Below are 20420 nucleotides of genomic sequence, written 5' to 3' on the forward strand. Positions count from 1 at the left end.
CCTAGCAACGGCCTAGAACTCCATAGCAACCACCTAACAACACACTAGCAACCACCTATAACTCCATAGCAACCGCCTAGCAACACCCTAGCAACCACCTAGAACTCTATAGCAACCACCTAGCAACACCCTAGCAACTGCCTAGAACTCCATAGCAACCACCTAGCAACACCATAGCAACACCCTAGCAACCACCTAGAACTCCATAGCAACCGCCTAGCAACACCCTAGCAACGGCCTAGAACTCCATAGCAACCACCTAGCAACACCCTAGCAACCACCTAGAACTCCATAGCAACCACCTAGCAACACCCTAGCAACCGCCTAGAACTCCATAGCAACCGCCTAGCAACACCCTAACAACCACCTAGAACTCCATAGCAACCACCTAGCAACACCCTAGCAACCGCCTAGAACTCCATAGCAACCACCTAGCAACACCCTAGCAACACCCTAGCAACCACCTAGAACTCCATAGCAACCACCTAGCAACACACTAGCAACGGCCTAGAACTCCATAGCAACCACCTAGCATCACCATAGCAACCACCTAGAACTCCATAGCAACCACCTAGCAACATCCTAGCAACCACTTCGAATACCCTAGCAACCCCCTAGCAACACCCTAGCAACCACCTAGAACTCCATAGCAACCACCTAGCAACACCCTAGCAACCGCCTAGAACTCCATAGCAACCACCTAGCAACACCATAGCAACCGCCTAGAACTCCATAGCAACCACCTAGCAACACCCTAGCAACCACCTAGAACTCCATAGCAACCACCGATCAACACCCTAGCAACGGCCTAGAACTCCATAGCAACCACCTAGCAACACCATAGCAACCACTTAGAACTCCATAGCAACCACCTAGCAACATCCTAGCAACCACTTTGAATACCCTAGCAACCCCCTAGCAACACCCTAGCAACCACCTAGAACTCCATAGCAACCACCTAGCAACACCCTAGCAACCGCCTAGAACTCCATAGCAACCACCTAGCAACACCATAGCAACCGCCTAGAACTCCATAGCAACCACCGAGCAACACCCTAGCAACCACCTAGAACTCCATAGCAACCACCTAGCAACACCCTAGCAACTGCTTAGAACTCCATAGCAACCACCGAGCAACACCATAGCAACCGCCTAGAATTCCATAGCAACCACCTAGCAACACCATAGCAACTGCCTAGAACTCCATAGCAACCACCTAGCTACACCATAGCAACTGCCTAGAACTCAATAGCATCCACCTAGCAACACCATAGCAACCACCTAGAACTCCATAGCAACCACCTAGCAACATCCTAGCAACCACTTCGAATACCCTAGCAACCCCCTAGCAACACCCTAGCAACCACCTAGAACTCCATAGCAACCACCTTGCAACACCCTAGCAACCGCCTAGAACTCCATAGCAACCACCTAGCAACACCCTAGCAACCGCCTGGAACTCCATAGCAACCACCTAGCAACACCATAGCAACCACCTAGAACTCCATAGCAACCACCTAGCAACACCCTTGCAACCACCTGGAACACCATAGCAACCACCTAGCAACACCCTAGCAACCACTTGGAACACCATAACAACTGCCTAGCAACACCCTAGCAACCACCTATAACTCCATAGCAACCACCTAGCAACATCCTAGCAACCACTTAGAATACCCTAGCAACCACCTGGAACTCCATAGCAACCACCTAACAACACACTAGCAACCACCTGGAACACCATAGCAAATGCCTAGCAACACCCTAGCAACCAGCTATAACTCCATAGCAAATGCCTAGCAACACCCTAGCAACTGCCTATAACTCCATAGCAACCACCTAGCAACATCCTAGCAGCCACCTAGAATACCCTTGCAACACCTTAGCAACTGCCTATAACTCCATAGCAAATGCCTAGCAACACCCTAGCAACCATCTATAACTCCATAGCAACCACCTAGCAACACCCTAGCAACCACCTGGAACACCATAACAACTGCCTAGCTACACCCTAGCAACCGCCTAGAACTCCATAGCAACCACCTAGCAACATCCTAGCAACCAGTTAGCATACCCTAGCAACCACCTAGCAACATCCTAGCAACCACTTAGCATACCCTAGCAACCACCTAGCAATGCCCTAGCCACCACCTGGAGCTCAATAGCAACCACCTGAAACTCCATAGCAACCACCTAGCACCACCCTAGCGACCGCCTAGAATTCCATGAAACCACTTAGAACTCCATAGAACCACCTAGCAACACCCTAGCAACTGCCTCAGACATCATAGCAACTACCTACCACTGTTCACTCCGTTCAGCACAAAGTCGACTTTGCGTTTGGCGGCAACCACACTTCACAATTTCTGCAGGAATTGTCTAGTTAGTGTGGTTGCCTTAGGGCAACTACACTATTATTATTAGTGTGGTTGCCTTAGGGCAACTACACTATTATTATTGCACATATTATTATTATTATTATTATTATTTATTTATTCCACGCATTTTTTGGACCGCTACTCCTCCCAGAGTTTTCGTACCACATACACGTGCAATATGTCAAATCGAGCGGCCTGATCGGGAATGGTGTGCTATTACTTTTTGGAAAGTTTGGGTGGACGGTTTTTGAAAAATTTGAATTTTTGTGGGCAATTTTTCCCATAGAGAATGAATGGCGGAATGTTCACCTTTGTGATGTCACAATGCTCTGTCTTCTCACCCTTGTGATGTCACAATGGTCTGTCTTCTAGCAGCAGTACTCTGGTCTCTCTATAGATTTTAACATTCTGCCATTCATCTCTATAGGGAAAAAATGCCCACAAATTGTGCAATGCCTCATTGGCCATGTTAGAGAGTCCCTTGTCCATTGGTGTAGATCAGCCTCGCCCCCCTTCCTGATTGGCCGATGTTTGATATTCCATAACTTTTGAACCGTTTGTCATAGAGAACTATGTGTGGCGACATTGGACTCAGTAAAGACCTAGCAACCGCCTAGAACTCCATAGCAACCCCCTAGCAACACCCTAGCAACCACCTAGTACATCCTAACAACGGCCTAGAACTCCATAGCAACCACCTAACAACACACTAGCAACCACCTGGAACACCATAGCAAATGCCTGGCAACACCCTAGCAACCGGCTATAACGCCATAGCAACCACCTAGCAACACCATAGTAACCACCTAGAACACCATAGCAACCACCTAGCAACACCCTAGCAACCACCTGGAACACCATAGCAACCACCTAGCCGCACGCTAGCAACAATCTGGAACACCATAACAACTGCCTAGCAACACCCTAGCAACCACATGGAACACCATAGCAACGACCTAGCAACACCCTAGCAACCACCTGATACACCATAACAACTGCCTAGCAACCCCCTAGCAACCGCCTAAAACTCCATAGCAACCACCTAGCAACATCCTAGCAACCACTTAGAATACCCTAGCAACACCCTAGCAACCACCTGGAACACCATAGCAACCACCTAGCAACACCCTAGCAACAATCTGGAACACCATAACAACTGCCTAGCAACACCCTAGCAACCACATGGAACACCATAGCAACGACCTAGCAACACCCTAGCAACCACCTAAAACTCCATAGCAACCACGTAGCAACACCCTAGCAACCGCCTAGAACTCCATAGCAACCACCTAGCAACACCATAGCAACGGCCTAGAACTCCATAGCAACCACCTAGCAACACACTTGCAAACACCTGGAACACCATAGCAAATGCCTGACAACACCCTAGCAACCGGCTATAACGCCATAGCAACCACCTAGAACACCATAGCAACCACCTGGAGCTCAATAGCAACCACCTGAAACTCCATAGCAACCACCTAGCAACACCCTAGCAACTGCCTCAGACATCATAGCAACTACCTACCACTGTTCACTCCGTTCAGCACAAAGTCGACTTTGCGTTGGCGGCAACCACACTTCACAATTTCTGCAGGAATTGTCTAGTTGCACATATTATTTATTTATTATTATTATTATTATTCCACCCATTTTTTGGACCGCTACTCCTCCCAGAGTTTTCGCACCACATACATGTGTAATATGTCAAATCGAGCGGCCTGATCGGGAATGGTGTGCTATTACTTTGTGGAAAGTTTGGGTGGACGGTTTTTGAAATATTTGAATTTTTGTAGGCAATTTTTCCCCATAGGGAATGAATGGCGGAATGTTCACCCTTGTGATGTCACAATGCTCTGTCTTCTCACCCTTGTGATGTCACAATGCCCTGTCTTCTAGCAGCAGTACTCTGGTCTCTCTCTAGATTTGAACATTCTGCCATTCATCTCTATGGGGAAAAATTGCCCACAAATTGTACAATGCCTCATTGGACATAGTAGAGAGTCCTTTGTCCATTGGTGTAGATCAGCCTTGCCCCCCTTCCTGATTGGCCGATGTTTGATATTTCATAACTTTTGAACCGTTTGTCATAGAGAACTATGGGTCGCGTCATTGGACTCAGTAAAGACCTAGCAACCGCCTAGAACTCAATAGCAACCCCCTAGCAACACCCTAGCAACCACTTGGAACACCATAGCAACCACCTAGCAACACCCTAGCAACCACCTAGCAACACCCTAGCAACCACCTAGAATACCCTAGCAACACCCTAGCAACCACCTAGAACTCCATAGCAACCACCTAGCAACACCCTAGCAACGGCCTAGATTTCCATAGCAACCACCTAGCAACACCATAGCAACTGCCTAGAACTCAATAGCAACCACCTAGCAACACCCTAGCAACCACCTGGAACACCATAGCAACCACCTAGCAACACCCTAGCAACCACTTGGGACACCATAACAACTGCCTAGCAACACCCTAGCAACCACCTATAACTCCATAGCAACCACCTAGCAACATCCTAGCAACCACTTAGAATACCCTAGCAACCCCCTAGCAACCACCTGGAACTCCATAGCAACCACCTAACAACACACTAGCAACCACCTGGAACACCATAGCAAATGCCTAGCAACACCCTAGCAACCAGCTATAACTCCATAGCAAATGCCTAGCAACACCCTAGCAACTGCCTATAACTCCATAGCAACCACCTAGCAACATCCTAGCAGCCACCTAGAATACCCTTGCAACACCCTAGCAACTGCCTATAACTCCATAGCAAATGCCTAGCAACACCCTAGCAACCGGCTATAACTCCATAGCAACCACCTAGCAACACCCTAGCAACCACCTGGAACACCATAACAACTGCCTAGCTACACCCTAGCAACCGCCTAGAACTCCATAGCAACCACCTAGCAACATCCTAGCAACCACTTAGCATACCCTAGCAACCACCTAGCAATGCCCTAGCAACCACCTGGAGCTCAATAGCAACCACCTGAAACTACATAGCAACCACCTAGCACCACCCTAGCGACCGCCTAGAATTCCATGAAACCACTTAGAACTCCATAGAACCACCTAGCAACACCCTAGCAACTGCCTCAGACTTCATAGCAACTACCTACCACTGTTCACTCCGTTCAGCACAAAGTCGACTTTGCGTTGGCGGCAACCACACCTCACAATTTCTGCAGGAATTGTCTAGTTATTATTATTATTCTTTCCGCCTGTTTTTTGGACCGCTACTCCTCCCAGAGTTTTTGCACCACATACACGTGCAATATGTCAAATCGAGCGGCTTGATCGGGAATGGTGTGCTATTACTTTGTGGAAAGATTGGTTGCACGGTTTTTGAAAAATTTGAATTTTTGTGGGCAATTTTTCCCCATAGGGAATGAATGGCGGAATGTTCACCCTTGTGATGTCACAATGCTCTGTCTTCTCACCCTTGTGATGTCACAATGCCCTGTCTTCTAGCAGCAGTACTCTGGTCTCTCTCTAGATTTGAACATTCTGCCATTCATCTCTATGCGGAAAAATTGCCCTCAAATTGTACAATGCCTCATTGGACATGGTAGAGAGTCCTTTGTCCATTGGTGGAGATCAGCCTTGCCCCCCTTCCTGATTGGCCAATGTTTGATATTTCATAACTTTTGAACCGTTTGTCATAGAGAACAATGGGTCGCGCCATTGGACTCAGTAAAGACCTAGCAACAGCCTAGCAACACCCTAGCAACCGCCTATAACTCCATAGCAACCACTTAGAAACATCCTAGCAACCACTTAGAATACCCTAGCAACCCCCTAGCAACCGCCTAGCAACACCCTAGCAACCACATAGAACTCCATAGCAACCACCTAGCAACACCCTAGCAACCGCCTAGAACTCCATAGCAACCACCTAGCAACACCATAGCAACCGCCTAGAACTCCATAGCAACCACCTAGCAACATCCTAGCAACCACCTAGAACTCCATAGCAACCACCTAAGCAACACCCTAGCAACCGCCTAGAACTCCATAGCAACCACCTAGCAACATCCTAGAAACCACTTAGAATACCCTAGCAACCCCCTAGCAACACCCTAGCAACCACCTAGAACTCCATAGCAACCACCTACCAACACCATAGCAACCGCCTAGAACTCCATAGCAACCACCTAGCAACACCCTAGCAACCACCTAGAACTCCATAGCAACCACCTAGCAACACCCTAGCAACGGCCTAGAACTCCATAGCAACCATCTAGCAACACCATAGCAACCAACTAGAACTCCATAGCAACCACCTAGCAACATCCTAGCAACCACTTAGAATACCCTAGCAACCCCCTAGCAACACCCTAGCAACCACCTAGAACTCCATAGCAACCACCTAGCAACACCCTAGCAACCGCCTAGAACTCCATAGCAATCACCTAGCAACACCCTAGCAACACCCTAGCAACCACCTAGAACTCCATAGCAACCACCTAGCAACACCCTAGCAACGGCCTCGAACTCCATAGCAACCACCTAGCAACACCATAGCAACCACCTAGAACTCCATAGCAACCACCTAGCAACATCCTAGCAACCACTTAGAATACCCTAGCAACCCCCTAGCAACACCCTAGCAACCACCTAGAACTCCATAGCAACCACCTAGCAACACTCTAGCAACCGCCTAGAACTCCATAGCAACCACCTAGCAACACCATAGCAACCGCCTAGAACTCCATAGCAACCACCTAGCAACACTCTAGCAACCGCCTAGAACTCCATAGCATCCACCTAGCAACACCCTAGCAACCGGCTATAACTCCATAGCAACCACCTTGCAACACCATCGTAACCACCTAAAACTCCTTAGCATCCACCAAGCAACACCCTAGCAACCACCTAGAATACCCTAGCAACCACCTAGCAACACCCTAGCAACCACCTGGAATACCATAACAACTGCCTAGCAACACCCTTGCATCCACCCGAAACTTCATAGCAACCACCTAGCACCACCCTAGCAACCGCTTAGAATTCCATAAAACCACCTAGAACTCCATAGAACCACCTAGCAACACCCTAGCAACTGCTTCAATCTTCATAGCAACTACCTACCACTGTTCACTCTGTTCAGCAGAAAGTCGACTTTGCATTGGCGGCAACCACACTTCACAATTTCTGCAGGAATTGTCTAGTTATTAGTGTTGTTGTTGCTGTTTTATTTTTTACAGTCTCTGGTACAAACGCTCTCGTCGCCATGTCTGTTTATGTTTAATGCAAACAATTGGGAATGTTCGTATAAAGCCGTTCAAATTGAACTGTTCAAAGAAAACGTGTTCGCCATGAACATTCGCCTCTGTTCGCTGAACTTGAACGCACCTCAGGTTGTTCCAACTTCATCACGTGGTACCGGCAGCTCTCCCTTGTTCTAAACGTTCGCTTTTTCAAGTAGGCAGTTTGAGCTTGGCGACCGATAACCAAGGCAAGCGAGTGCGGTTTCAGTAAGTATGAATGAACTTAAAATTAAAAATATAGAATCGTTTATATTTGCATATTTGAAATGTTTAGAACAGGCTAGCCAGCTAGCTTCTGTGCCGTTTTTCTCTCTGTTAAAGGCAACCTAAGCGTTTATATCAGCTAAAATGGCAACTAGTAATATTAGCTAACGTACGAGTCAATCAATCACTCAATCAATAACTTTGCAGTTATGTCAGCGCATTATGTATGCGTTTTTACCTATGAAATATGTCGTAAGACAAATTTGGAATGTCCTGTGCTTCATTTTCACTATAAAACGTAGCATTCTCTTGCTTGCAATATGGATAGCTGCCTGGCTAGCTAACCAGAATTGGTCACGTTAAACTGTTTTCTGGTCAGTTAATTAGCTAATACGATTAATTTAATCATTTCTGTCCAAAGATTTAAAATATGTGGCATGACAGTACAGTAGACAAACGTTTGCACGATTTACAACAGTGTAGCTTTGTTTTTGCATAGGTCTGTCTAAGAGTAATGGGATCTCAGTAGCTCCTTTAAAAATGCAGGTGTTTAAATGTAATATATACTTGTATGTACCGTCCCTTGTCCAAAAATCTTGTGATATATATATATTATTATTATTATTTTGTAGCAGCATTTTGCAAGAAAGAAACTTAAAATGTAAGTACTACAATGGAGTGCGCGTATGTGTATCTGTCTGTGTATGCATATGTGCTTGCACGTCTGAGAGTGATTGACTGAATAATTCAATCAAGCCTGTGTGTGAGTGCTTTCTTTAGTTACTAATTAATACCTTTTCCATCAGGGAAGATCCAATCTTTAGGAGACTCCCTTCGGGGAGTCTCATCCTGAAACCTTCGCCAGAGGCGCTGACACTCTCAGCCCCAGGTGCCTCTGGAAGCAACAAGGCCCCATTCAGGGCTAGGAAGCCGGGGGAGGTGGAGGAGGCGGCGCGGGCCCACATCATCGCCACGGGAGGCGACCCTGGGAAACTGGTGCTGAGCCAATGCACCATAGAGTTTGGCAAGTACTAGCGTCAGACCTTCCGCTGGCTGTTGGGGAATGATGTGGGCTACGCCATTCACTTGGTGCATCGGCACCAGAGGGAGCGGGAGGCCAGCGTGTCCGAGGGGCCTCAAATGGCCAACAAGGACGGTCTCACCCGCTACGCCTGCGCCTACCCTGACTTCATGGAGTTAGTCAGGTTCCACAAGGCGCAGGAGGAAGCGCGGTCCCTGGCCAGCCAGCCCGGCCAGGAGGGAGCGACCCTTGTCGGCTTTGGCCAGTACAAACTGGACACGCTGAGGGACCTCTACGAGTCGGAGGACAAGAGCAAGATCACATAAGTGCCATAAAATATTGTTTTCTATAGCAAGCATTCTTATTGCAAGCAGAGAATGCCACCCAGCTCTACAGAAAGCTGTGCGAGGGGCACAGCGAAGCCTGGATGCGGCGGTCCATGCAGTACCTCGGCGAGTGCGAGCACTTCCTGGCCACGGGCTCCGATCGGCGTGCGTTCCCCCCTCCCATGCCGCCGGTGCCCACGCCCGTCTGGCTGCTGAGCGTGTACTGCTTTGGCGTTTGGTCGCGGCTGGACATGGTGAAGGCCAGGGTGCCCTCGGCAGACACGGCGGCCTAGGCAACGAGCGTCGGAAACGAGTTCGGGCAGGTCCTCATTACGGTGCTGACCGTTTCCGAGGGCGAGGGCCTGCTGCCCATGGCTGCCAGCTTAATGCAGCAATACCGAGTCGCCGGGGTGGCACCCCCCCAGCTCATCTACATGGCCCGGGACTGCTGCTCTACATTTGGCAGGTCGAAGACAGCTGCCGTGTTCCATGAAGGGGACGAGCTGGTGGTCAGACTGGACGTGTGGCGGCAGTGCTCGCGGATTATATCCACATCCGCGAGATCGTGCTGGACAACCCGAGGCTGATGGCCCAGACCGCACTGCAGCTGTTTGAGCTGAACCAGCGCACTCTCTCCCAGTGGTAAGTGGCGACTTGACGCACAAACTGTTCGCTGTATGTCTTTCTCAAAATGTGTAACTTTTTGTCCGTCGACATGCTAAAAACCTGTGGTTTCTCACTGTCAGGTTCTCCCGGAGGCAGAAGGAGTGGGAGAGAACTGTGCTGGAGCAGGCCGTGGTGGCTCCCTCTACTCCGGCTGTTGCTTCCCAGCCGTCGCCTCCACCACGGCAGCTCCTTCGGGGTGACGAGGCGAGCGGACAGCCGCCATTCATCTTCGTCACCCCACAAGACCGGTCGCGCCAGGCTACCCAGGACAGACGGATCGCTCACGCGCCCATCCTGCCATCCTCCGGCGTCCCAGCCCAGCTCGACACCGCCGCGCCCACTGCAGCGCCACCGCCCGTTTCGCGGACAACAGCGTGGCGGCGGCGCAAAGAGGCGGAGAGAGCAGGGGCGGGAGGCGCCATTCCGTCAAAGCGGCGGAATCCGGTGGAGTACATCTGCGTGCGGTGCAAACAGCCGAAGCGGCGGGAGTTTGGGCACAGCCGCTTCGGCAAAGTGTCTTTCTGCGCCACTGCCGCCGGAAAGTCTGTGGAGGAGTGGTTGGCAGAGATGAAGGACTCTCGGGAGTGAAGCGCCCAGGGACGCTGATCCACCTGCTGGGTGGCAAACGCTTTATCCCTGTAAATAGTTCTGTGTTCTGCCCTCTACTCTGACCGGTAACTTGACGAGGTGTAGGGGCTTGCGTGTGCTAATGACCCTCAGAGCTATATTGCCTGCAGTCTTTGGACTGCTGGTAGGGACACCCATGGCAAGCAGGTCTGCGGCGAAGCACCGGACGAAAGCCGGTCTGGAACTCTTGGTTGCATCAGAAAGCAGGTGTCCCCTGGTTCTTCATTTGTAATGGACTTTTATGGACACTGCCAAGATGTGCATCAGTGTTTCACAGCTTTCCTAGTGCTGTTAACATATTCCTATTTTTGTATAATGTTCAGCACAAATATTTATGTTTTTGAAAGCAATTTTGTTATGGTTTCTGAGCTTGACAACTTTCAAGGATGCTCATTTCAGTCTTTAAGTGTTTAAGAGTTGTGAACAGTTGCGTTGATTCTGCATCCTTGTGCGTGCACCTCAAGACAGTAATTGTATTTTGAATTGTATTTGTATCTTTGGCCCAATCACCTTTGTGTGGATGCCAAATATCATGTATATCATTGGTTTACCCAGCAAAACAAACTACGTCGAGTGAGTGAAAAGGCAAACGTTCATGTTTATTCTTTTTTGTTGAATTGTTTTATTGAATACAACTTGATGCATTACATGTCATACATCTGCAAGCATGGACGTTCATGATTTAGACGCAAATTGCTGCATCTCTGTAAAAGTCACATCTACTGCAAAAATCTAGAAATCTGTGTATTGTATGAGAAATGTACTGGATCAATAAACATGCACAGATGAAGTGCTAAAAGCCAATACTGCGTCTGTGAATGCATTCTACTAGCAATAGATCTGTTTAGAATTGACTGTTCGGGCTGTTTCGTTGACACATTTACAGACTATTGGTTGTACTGTATTCAACATTCACCTTTGTGCATTTAACTTTACAATTCCTGACATTCCATATTTCAAGTGACCTGGATGCAAACATTCATTACATCATTTACACTGGTTGACATTTGTGACATTTCCTTCATTTATTGAACCTGTCCTTTCGTTTTTCCCCTTTTCCTTTCATTTGAACATCCACGCAAGCAAATTGGGCCCTTTCCTTCCAGGAGTCACAACCAGGCTTGAACCTGCGACCTTGCATTCCCAAATCCTGCTTGCAATCCACCCTGGCGCAGCGGCCCCCCTTCTTCTCTCCTTGCCCGGGGGGCCCTGCGGGCCCCTCCTTTCTCAACAGAGAAGAACGAGCAGTGGCTTATGGCAGGCTATGTTTCCTTTCTTTTCTGAAGATTTTGATAAAATTGAACGGATCTGTTGAACGAAGTTAAAAAAGAGACTGGCTCGCGAGGCTAGCTGACCAGTAACGTTAGGTGTCCATGGAGCTGAAAGTATCACCGAAGGTTATTGGCAAGGAAAACCAGACCATCCACTTGCTCTGGGTCCAGGGCAGAACGTTTTTTGTTGACAGAGAAAGTAACGTTAGCACAGGAAATGAACTTCGCGTGCATTAACATGATTCGCCGCATGAAATTAAAGCCTGCATGTTAATTACAATACACGGGATCCAAAACTAATATTCAAATTCTCAAATTTAGGTTCAAACTTTTAAAAAAGAAAGATTTTCGAATAGTTTTTGAACTTAGAATATTTTTTGACAGCCCTAGTCAGGGAAACAACAAACTCATTCATATATTGCAATTAATTTGTCGTTATCCTTCAGTTATAGAGGTCATGATGTGGGGAGTACACTTTGCTTTATATGCAAGGCTGTAGTACTTTTACACCAGAGGTGGCCAACCCTGTTCCTGAAGATCCTGTAGGTTTTTAGTCCAACCCAACGCTAAGCACACCCCATTCAACAGCTAGAGATCTCGTGGAGCTGCTAATTAGTTAGTTAGGACTCAGGTGTGTCCAGTTAGGCTTGAAATGAATATCTACCGTAGAACTTCAGCAACCGGGTTGGAGAGCCATGTCTTATCCGAAAAGTGCCGTTGCGTATACAGGTTTTTGTTTGAGCCCAGAACCGCACAATCTGATTTATGCAATCATAGTATCAATCAAGATATTGATAAGTCAAAAAGTATCTTAGTGCATGGCTAAGGTTAAAACCTTCATCTATAAACCAGACTAGTCTTACTTGAAAGAGTACTTCAGTCACCATGCATCCATAACTAGTATTTCAGCATGCATGATTCAACAAGACCTATAATTCAGCAGATCAATGATCAGAAACAATGAATACTTGGAACTTATTCTTCAACCACAAGCAGGCTAATCACTCAGAACGCATCCTCTACCTCCATATTCTTTTCAGAATCGGAACACTCATCAATGACAGAGAGCAGTTGATCAACATCAATGTTCTCTATCCGCTTCGTGCTCAGAAGGAGATGTATTATCTCATCATCGTGGGTAGCGAGACCAAACACTTTCAAAACGCATTTTTCAGTTATAAACTATAGAAATGATCCCTGAAAGTACAGTCTTAACATTCTAATGGTACTCGCCGGGGGCCCTTCAAATATGCACCTGGTTTCATTTACGGTTGTCTTGGTGGATGCATTACTGCTTCATCAAACTGTGTATAAATACACTGGTGGGCCATACGATTTTGGCTCGTACACCAACAACTGAACACATAATTTCTGTACACATAACAAAGACGCTGAATAGTAGGACACATAGGACTTTTAATGTGCTTTTACGAATCCCTGTTCTGAATGGTCCCAGCAAATAAACCAAGCTACACGACGAATATTCAGCTCATGCAGCTGGAAACGATTACTTCCTTTCATGCCACAGCATAGCAACGCTGTGTAAAGTGAAACATCTGATCAAAAAGTAGTCAATATTCTCCAAAGAATTTAACATCTTTGTGAACTGTTACATAAATTGCCAGTTTTTTCGTCATAGATTTATGGACCCAAAACATAAAGATACATTTGTTTCACAATTCCATAATGCTCCACAATGTATTTTCATATCTCGACACAGTCCTATTTGATTGGTTGCAACAGTTTCGTCATAGGCAAAGCGAACCAACAGCAGGCCTTTACTGTACAATTCCAGCACATGAAGAGTAAGTGTTGGTGCCAAGCGGTTGTATCTTTACAATATGTTGAAAACATATTCCTTTTAAAAGCCAAAGAGGAACAAAAAACACATTTAGACCTAGACATTCACAAAGGTTACAAAATAAGAAACACTCGAAAGGAAAACCCTATTCTACAAATCAAGAATTTCTATATCCATAACAACAATGACAAGGACACTAATTATTTTAAGACAAATTAGCATTATTTAACAAAACAACATTAATACTTGTGCTCAGGAGTGGGGTTGAGGAGCAGGTGCCCCTCCTAGGGAGGTGGACTATATGATTAGTTCTTTCCAGTGATCCACCCCCCATTTCTCTCTCGCCAGGGGCCTCATTTATAAAAATGTTCTTAGATTTATACTTGAACTTAGTCTTAAGATCATTTCCGCCAGTGTGCTTATGTTTGATTCATAAAAAATACTGAGCATAAAATACATTGCTTACACAGGTTCTAAGAAGCCCATTTGTAACTTACGCACCTGTTATCTATAAATCTCAAATTAACTTAAAATTGACGGCACCTGAATGTGCCTTACAATCAGGGATTTCCCCTTATATTATTGTGAAACACCAGACCCAAGTGAAGCGAACCGCCACGCACAAACAATCAATAAATAAATACATTTGTTAAAATACCATGTGTGTGTTTATTTAACTTGTGTACTAATATATGCATCAATTAACCATTTTCGTCTGGTAATAATATTTACTATTAACTAGAGATCTAGTAACAGTGACGCATCGTTACAATAATGCTAGCACAAATGAGGGTTTAGTCAGGAATAACCATGGCCCAAAAGAGAAAGGCAAACTTTTTGGAAGACGAGATCACGGCGATGGTAGAGGAGATTGAAGACAGGTAACATGTATTATTCGGTGGACTAAATAGTGGGTTGACAAACAATTAATTCCTCACACTTTTAATTCATAATTCCTATTAAATTGTTCATAAAGCTAATGCAAAGTTCACCACAGGCTTGGACGCATATGCGTCCCAAACTGCAATCCACTTAGGTCAAGTCTAGGCTTTACATTGATGTAAGATCATTTCCAAGTCAAATTAAGGTTTTATAAATAACTACTTATACGTGGTTTTCTGTGTAAGTCATACTTGAGATCAAAATTGATCCTAAGTCCGTTTTATAAATGAGGCCCCAGGTCCTTGTTTCTGCGCCAGTCCAACATTGCACCGTCTTGGAGGAGGTTTTGAATTCTCCTCCGAAGAGTGACCAGGTCCACAGTTGTTTTTTGGTAGACCCTGATGTTCCTTGCCTCCCACAGGACCTGCTTTAAGGTGTTAACTAAACTAGGGAGGACATCGGCAGCAACCTGTTTAGGGAGACAGAGGAAACCACAAGGCCCCAGACCCATCTGGCCACGGAGCACTCCCAAAACAGATGATGGATAGCGCTCAGTCAGGGCAAGATGCCTTCTGTACATAAACACTCGAGTGGGGAGACAGTGATGTGCAGACATCCAGGCTATGTCTCTCTGCTTGTTTGTCAGCTTGGGCATGCCGTTATAAAACACCACGCCCCGATTCTTTCCCAACTTAATTGTGCTGGAGATGTGACACACTCCCCCAACTGCAGAGGGGTCAGGCTTCAGTTGGACCAGCCATTTCCTGGCCCCCGTCCATTCTCCATTCTCATCAAGCACTTTCCTGGCTTCAGATTGTACTTGAACATATCTGCCCAACCACATACTCACATCGTGGTCCTGCACAGCTTCATTATAAAACTGTACAGTGATCACTTTGTTTTGTGTTGGACAGCGGCTCGATGAGAAAAATTACTGAGGAGTACCCTGTGTTTCCCCTCTCTAAAGAGGTTCCAGAACCTCTCCAGGACTCAAAAATATCATCCACAGTGCCTCTCTCGCCTGCACCATTTGCCCTTTGTACCACCAGGGGCCCCTGACTGGTGCTGCTGCTCCCGTCTTCTCTGTTCGCCTTGTAGCACAGGCGGACAGCGTTGTGGCGGCGCATCCTTGGCATTGCAGTGGCCATCCTCCCTCTCCCTCAGGCTAGGACCCAGGCTGTAACAATGGAGAAAGGAGGACCGCGCTCAGACGTTGATGGTCCGTCCCAGAGGAACCAGAGATAGGTAGGCTTCAGGGCCCAGACACGGCACCCTCTATTGCCCTAGGGACCTCCTTCCCAGCAGGGGTGCTAGACGTTGTTCCCCAGTTGAGTCAGGGATCGCTCCACCGTCTGAGATGGTCTGCTGGTATCTCTATTTGCCTGTTCCTTGGCCTCATTCTCCAGGGGGCCTGGAGAGCAAAAGAGGGGAGAAAGGAGCAAGGGCGAAGGCCCAGCAACAGCTGGCGTAGCCTGGAGAGCGAACCCCTATGGGCCTTCTCTCCGGGCAGCTCTGTACTCCCCTCTGGACTCTGGCGTTGGGCGTTCCGCAGCAGTGGTGTAGGTCCTCAGATGGCAGGAGTCTTCTGGCAGGGGGGCTCCTGAGAGCAGGTCTTTCATCTGTGAGTGGGGGCTTCGGCAGGTCGTGGTCAAGCCACTGGTACCTGCTTCCCCCCAAACGCTGTCGGGTCCGGCCTGGTCCGCTGGTCAAACACAGCGGTGGTCAAGCCACTGGTACTGCGCTTTTCCACCAGACCTTCAGAGGAGAGGGAGACAGAGAGAGAAAAGGAGAAAAGAAAAGAGAGACACCTGCTCCAATCACACCCCGCACATCCCTCGTCTCACACCTGTTAAGCGTGAGACGAAAGATTTGTGCCTGATGAAGAGAAACCCGGGCCCCCTCTAGAGCCGTTTGTCCATTTTGGGCTACTGTAGAAACATGGCGGTGCAACATGGCGGCCTCTGTGGAAGAGGACCCGCTCCCCAGTGTTGGGGAGTAGTGAACTACATGTAATTAAACTAGTAGTTTAACTACATTTTGCAGTAGCTTGCTGGTAGTTCAACTACATTCATATTTGCATAGTGATTCAAGTAGTTAAATTACTTTCTTGCCATTTGTGTAGTTAACTACTGAAACTACAAACATTTTTGAGCCATATAAGGAAAGAAATTATTTTTAAATTTTATTTTACCTTTGCTTCTCTACTGTAATTGAACTGCCTATGGCCAGCCCCGCCCCCTTTTTTTTCATCTTGACCGCTGTGAAAGCATGCCCAGACAATGCATTCATTAGGCAGCCACCACCACATACTTGACCTTTGTGTAGTGCATGTACAAAAGGGTTCACCATGGCCATACTTGAGCAAATACATGACACTGACTAGCTCCACCGACAAAACCTAAGTTTTTACTTGTGAGCTATGCAAGCCAAGAGCATATACACTCTCTACTACAAAGATGTTAAAAACAAATCTAAGAACACATATAAAGGTGAATGTATTAACATTGACTTTGCTAGCCAATTTAGCAGTTTAGATAAGTTAGCCACATTGTAATGTTACATACAGGCAAGTGATTTAATTCAGTGAACGTTAACGTTAGTCTAATTAAATAAAGTCTGTAGCATTAATTAGTCTGACAACAATTATGTTCTATCGAAAACGAACATGTCGCTAACCAGCTAACGTCAGGTTTGCTGACATAAAGCAAACATTAGCTAACGTTAGCTGACCTAGTCATACTGTTCTCATGATTTATTTTGCCGCCAATACAATATGGCGCAATGCACTTAATCACCTACTGTTTGATTACAATCACCTGTGTTTGCTGACTAAGGTGTCCGCAATCAATCCAATACTATGAATAGCTTAGCCAGAATCATTCAAATGAAGGTCTGGCTAGGCTGAGGTTGGCTTGCTGTTCTTTTGCCACCAAAGGTTAATATTGTAACAGCATACAATTGTATTTAAAGTTGATCTGGTGAAATAGAGGGTAATTCTATGGACCACTGTAAATGTCATGCTATTTTATATTAGAAGTTACCTAGCTAATGGAGTAATCCTGCTTGGTGCAATACCCCCACCTGGACTCTAGTTTCTGGAAGGCAGGTGTCTGACTGATGGACATTATATACAAAACCAAAGCTGACATGCCTTGGACTTTCCCATGAATAGTGGGGTTTTTTTTTTTTTTTTTTTTTTTGGGGGGTTATGTATGACCTGTGAACAAGTGGGCACTTTTTGCAATAAACTCAATTGAGTGGCATTTTTTTGCTGGCATGTGACTTTTTTGTATTATACTTTATAATGTCATATCACATGTACATTGTCAATTTGATCATTTTTTTACAAAGTAGTCTGAACTACTTTTTCTAAGTAGCTTTAGTTAACCAAACTAGATTTCTCCCTAGTGTAGCTTTGCTGTAATTCAACTTCTTCCAATGTGAAGTAATTGGTAGCTTGCAAAGCTATGCTTTCAAAGTAGCTTCCCCAACACTGCCGCTCCCTATGTAGATATAAAGGGCTCATTCTAAGGTAACGAAAACACAACGATTCTTATTTTCATGAGATTATACACTAATTAAAACATAGCCTACTTATGAATATTATATTCAATGTCTGCCAAGTTCGTTCCGCTAGATGCCACTAAATTCTACACACTGCACCTTTAAATTGCCTTCGATATAAACACTAAATATTGGCTAACTAAAACATAATGCAGTATAGGTGTATCTCCATTGTAATGTAACTTGCATAAATAATCTTCAACCGTTAGTAAAGTAACCACTCAGAACGCATCTCCTTCTTCCGTGTTCTTCACAAAATCGGAACGGTCATCAAAGATAGAGAGCGGTTGATTTAAATCAACGCTCTCTATCCACTTCGCGCTCAGAAGAAGACGCATTGCCTAATCATTGTGGGTAGCGAGACCAAACACTTTCGAAACGCATTTCTCAGTTGTAAACTATAGAAATGATCCCTGAAAGCATAGTCTTAATTTACTCATGTTACTCGTCAGCACCCTTTAAAGTATCAACTGGTTTCACCTACGGTTGCCCTGACTGATGCCCTGACGGTTTCACCAAACTCTATAAACACAGCAGTGCGCATCCGTGTGCTATCCATGCTTTGACACATTGTAATTCAATTGGCAACTCACTCCAAACCAGCTGTGTTAATACTGAGGGAGTTTATTTAGTGAAAATGCATGAGAGTTTGGCAGTTTTGTCTGTAAGCGTTTAAAAGGTGCAGGAGTCGTAGGCTTACTAATCGTGTGCTTCTAAAGCGGATGTAGTCAAATGTAAACACAATTCCACCAAAAGTTTCATCAAAGGCATTTATATTTCCCCCGTGGCAAACGATTGACGCAGGGCCTTTAACGCCCCGCAGTGGTTAGGTATTTCCCAGTAAGAATTACACTGGCAAAGCTTAATCCAAGATATGAAAATAATTCAAAATCATCAGCTTCCTTTTGCTGATAACTAGTAGCTTTCATCATTGTGCTGCACGCAACGCATATTCTACAAGTAAACATTTTTTTCCAGCAGCTTTGGCTAGCCAACATTTTAAAGTCCCTTGCATAGTCAGGGAAACAACAAACTCATTCATATATTACAATTAATTTGTAGTTAACATTCAGCAATAGATGTCACGATGTGGGGAGTACACTTTGCTTTATATCAGTGGTGTCAAACTCGTTGCCATGGAGGGCCGTGTGTATGCAGGTTTTCATTCCAGCCTCAGATCTTGATTATATAATTAGTTAAATTATTTGCTGAATTAGGGATGCAGGTTTGTGCACAATGGTGACCCGACGTCTATGGTGACCCGCATTGTCTAAATAAAAATTTTCTTATATTCTGTGCTTCAATGCAGTTAAACGCATATGGCTGAATGAGTAATTGGACTCAATTAAGGCAGCATTAATTGGTTGGAATGAAAACCTGCATACACACGGCCCTCCATGGCAACGAGTTTGACACCAATGCTTTATATGCAAAGCTGTAGTACCTTTACACCAGAGGTGGCCAATCCTGTTCCTGAAGATCTACAATCCTGTAGGGTTTTAGTCCAACCCAACCCTAAGCGCACCCCATTCAACAGCTAGAGATCTCGTGGAGCTGCTAATTAGTTAGTTAGGACTCAGGTGTGTCCAGTTAGGCTTGAAATGAATATCTACCATAGAACTTCAGCAACCGGGTTGGAGAGCCATGTCTTATCCGAAAAGGGCCGTTGCGTATACAGGTTTTTGTTTGAGCCCAGAACCGCACAATCTGATTTATGTAATCATAGTACCAATCAAGATATTGATAAGTCAAAAAGTATCCTAGTGCGTGGCTAAAGTTAAAACCTTCATCTATAAATTAACCAAGTCTTACTTGAAAGCATACTTCATTCGCCACGTATCCGTAACTAATTTTTCAGCATCCACGATTCAACAAGACCAACAGTTCCATCAGATCATCGATCAAAACGCAATGAACATTTAAAACTCAATTTTTTGATTACAAGCAGGTTAACCACTCAGAACGCATCCCCTATCTCCGTATTCTTTTCTGAATCGGAACGGTCACCAATAATAAAAGGCAATTGATCAAATCAACACTTTCTATCCGCTTCACGCTCAGAAGGGAATGTATTATCTCGTCATCGTGGGTAGCGAGACCAAACACTTTCGAAACGCATTTCTCAGTTATAAACTATAGAAATGATCCCTGAAAGTATAGTCTTAATGTTGCAATGGTACTCGCCGGGGTCCTTTCAAATATGCAACTGGTTTCATTTACGGTAGTCTTGACCGATGCATTTCTGTTTCATCAAACTGTGTATAAATACACCGGTGGGACACACGATTTTGGCTCGTACACCACCAACCGAACACGTAATTTCTGTACACATAACAAAGACGCTGAATAGTAGTTAACACATAGGACTTCTAATGTGCTTTTACGTATC

The 20420-nt window shown here is 45.8% G+C and overlaps 3 non-coding genes across 3 annotated transcripts; all 3 read right to left on the reverse strand.

The window, feature by feature from the left end:
• Positions 1-12784: 12784 nt before the first annotated feature.
• LOC118217449 lies at positions 12785-12997 on the reverse strand. The gene has a single exon (XR_004763205.1). It is a non-coding gene; the product is annotated as a small nucleolar RNA U3 (small nucleolar RNA).
• A 5250-nt stretch (positions 12998-18247) lies between these two features.
• Positions 18248-18460, reverse strand: LOC118217443. Its single transcript, XR_004763200.1, has one exon. It is a non-coding gene; the product is annotated as a small nucleolar RNA U3 (small nucleolar RNA).
• A 1523-nt stretch (positions 18461-19983) lies between these two features.
• LOC118217447 lies at positions 19984-20195 on the reverse strand. The gene has a single exon (XR_004763204.1). It is a non-coding gene; the product is annotated as a small nucleolar RNA U3 (small nucleolar RNA).
• Between the last annotated feature and the right edge of the window lie 225 nt (positions 20196-20420).

This window comes from Anguilla anguilla, chromosome 17 (genome assembly GCF_013347855.1).
Source record: "Anguilla anguilla isolate fAngAng1 chromosome 17, fAngAng1.pri, whole genome shotgun sequence".
Lineage (NCBI taxonomy): Eukaryota > Metazoa > Chordata > Actinopteri > Anguilliformes > Anguillidae > Anguilla > Anguilla anguilla.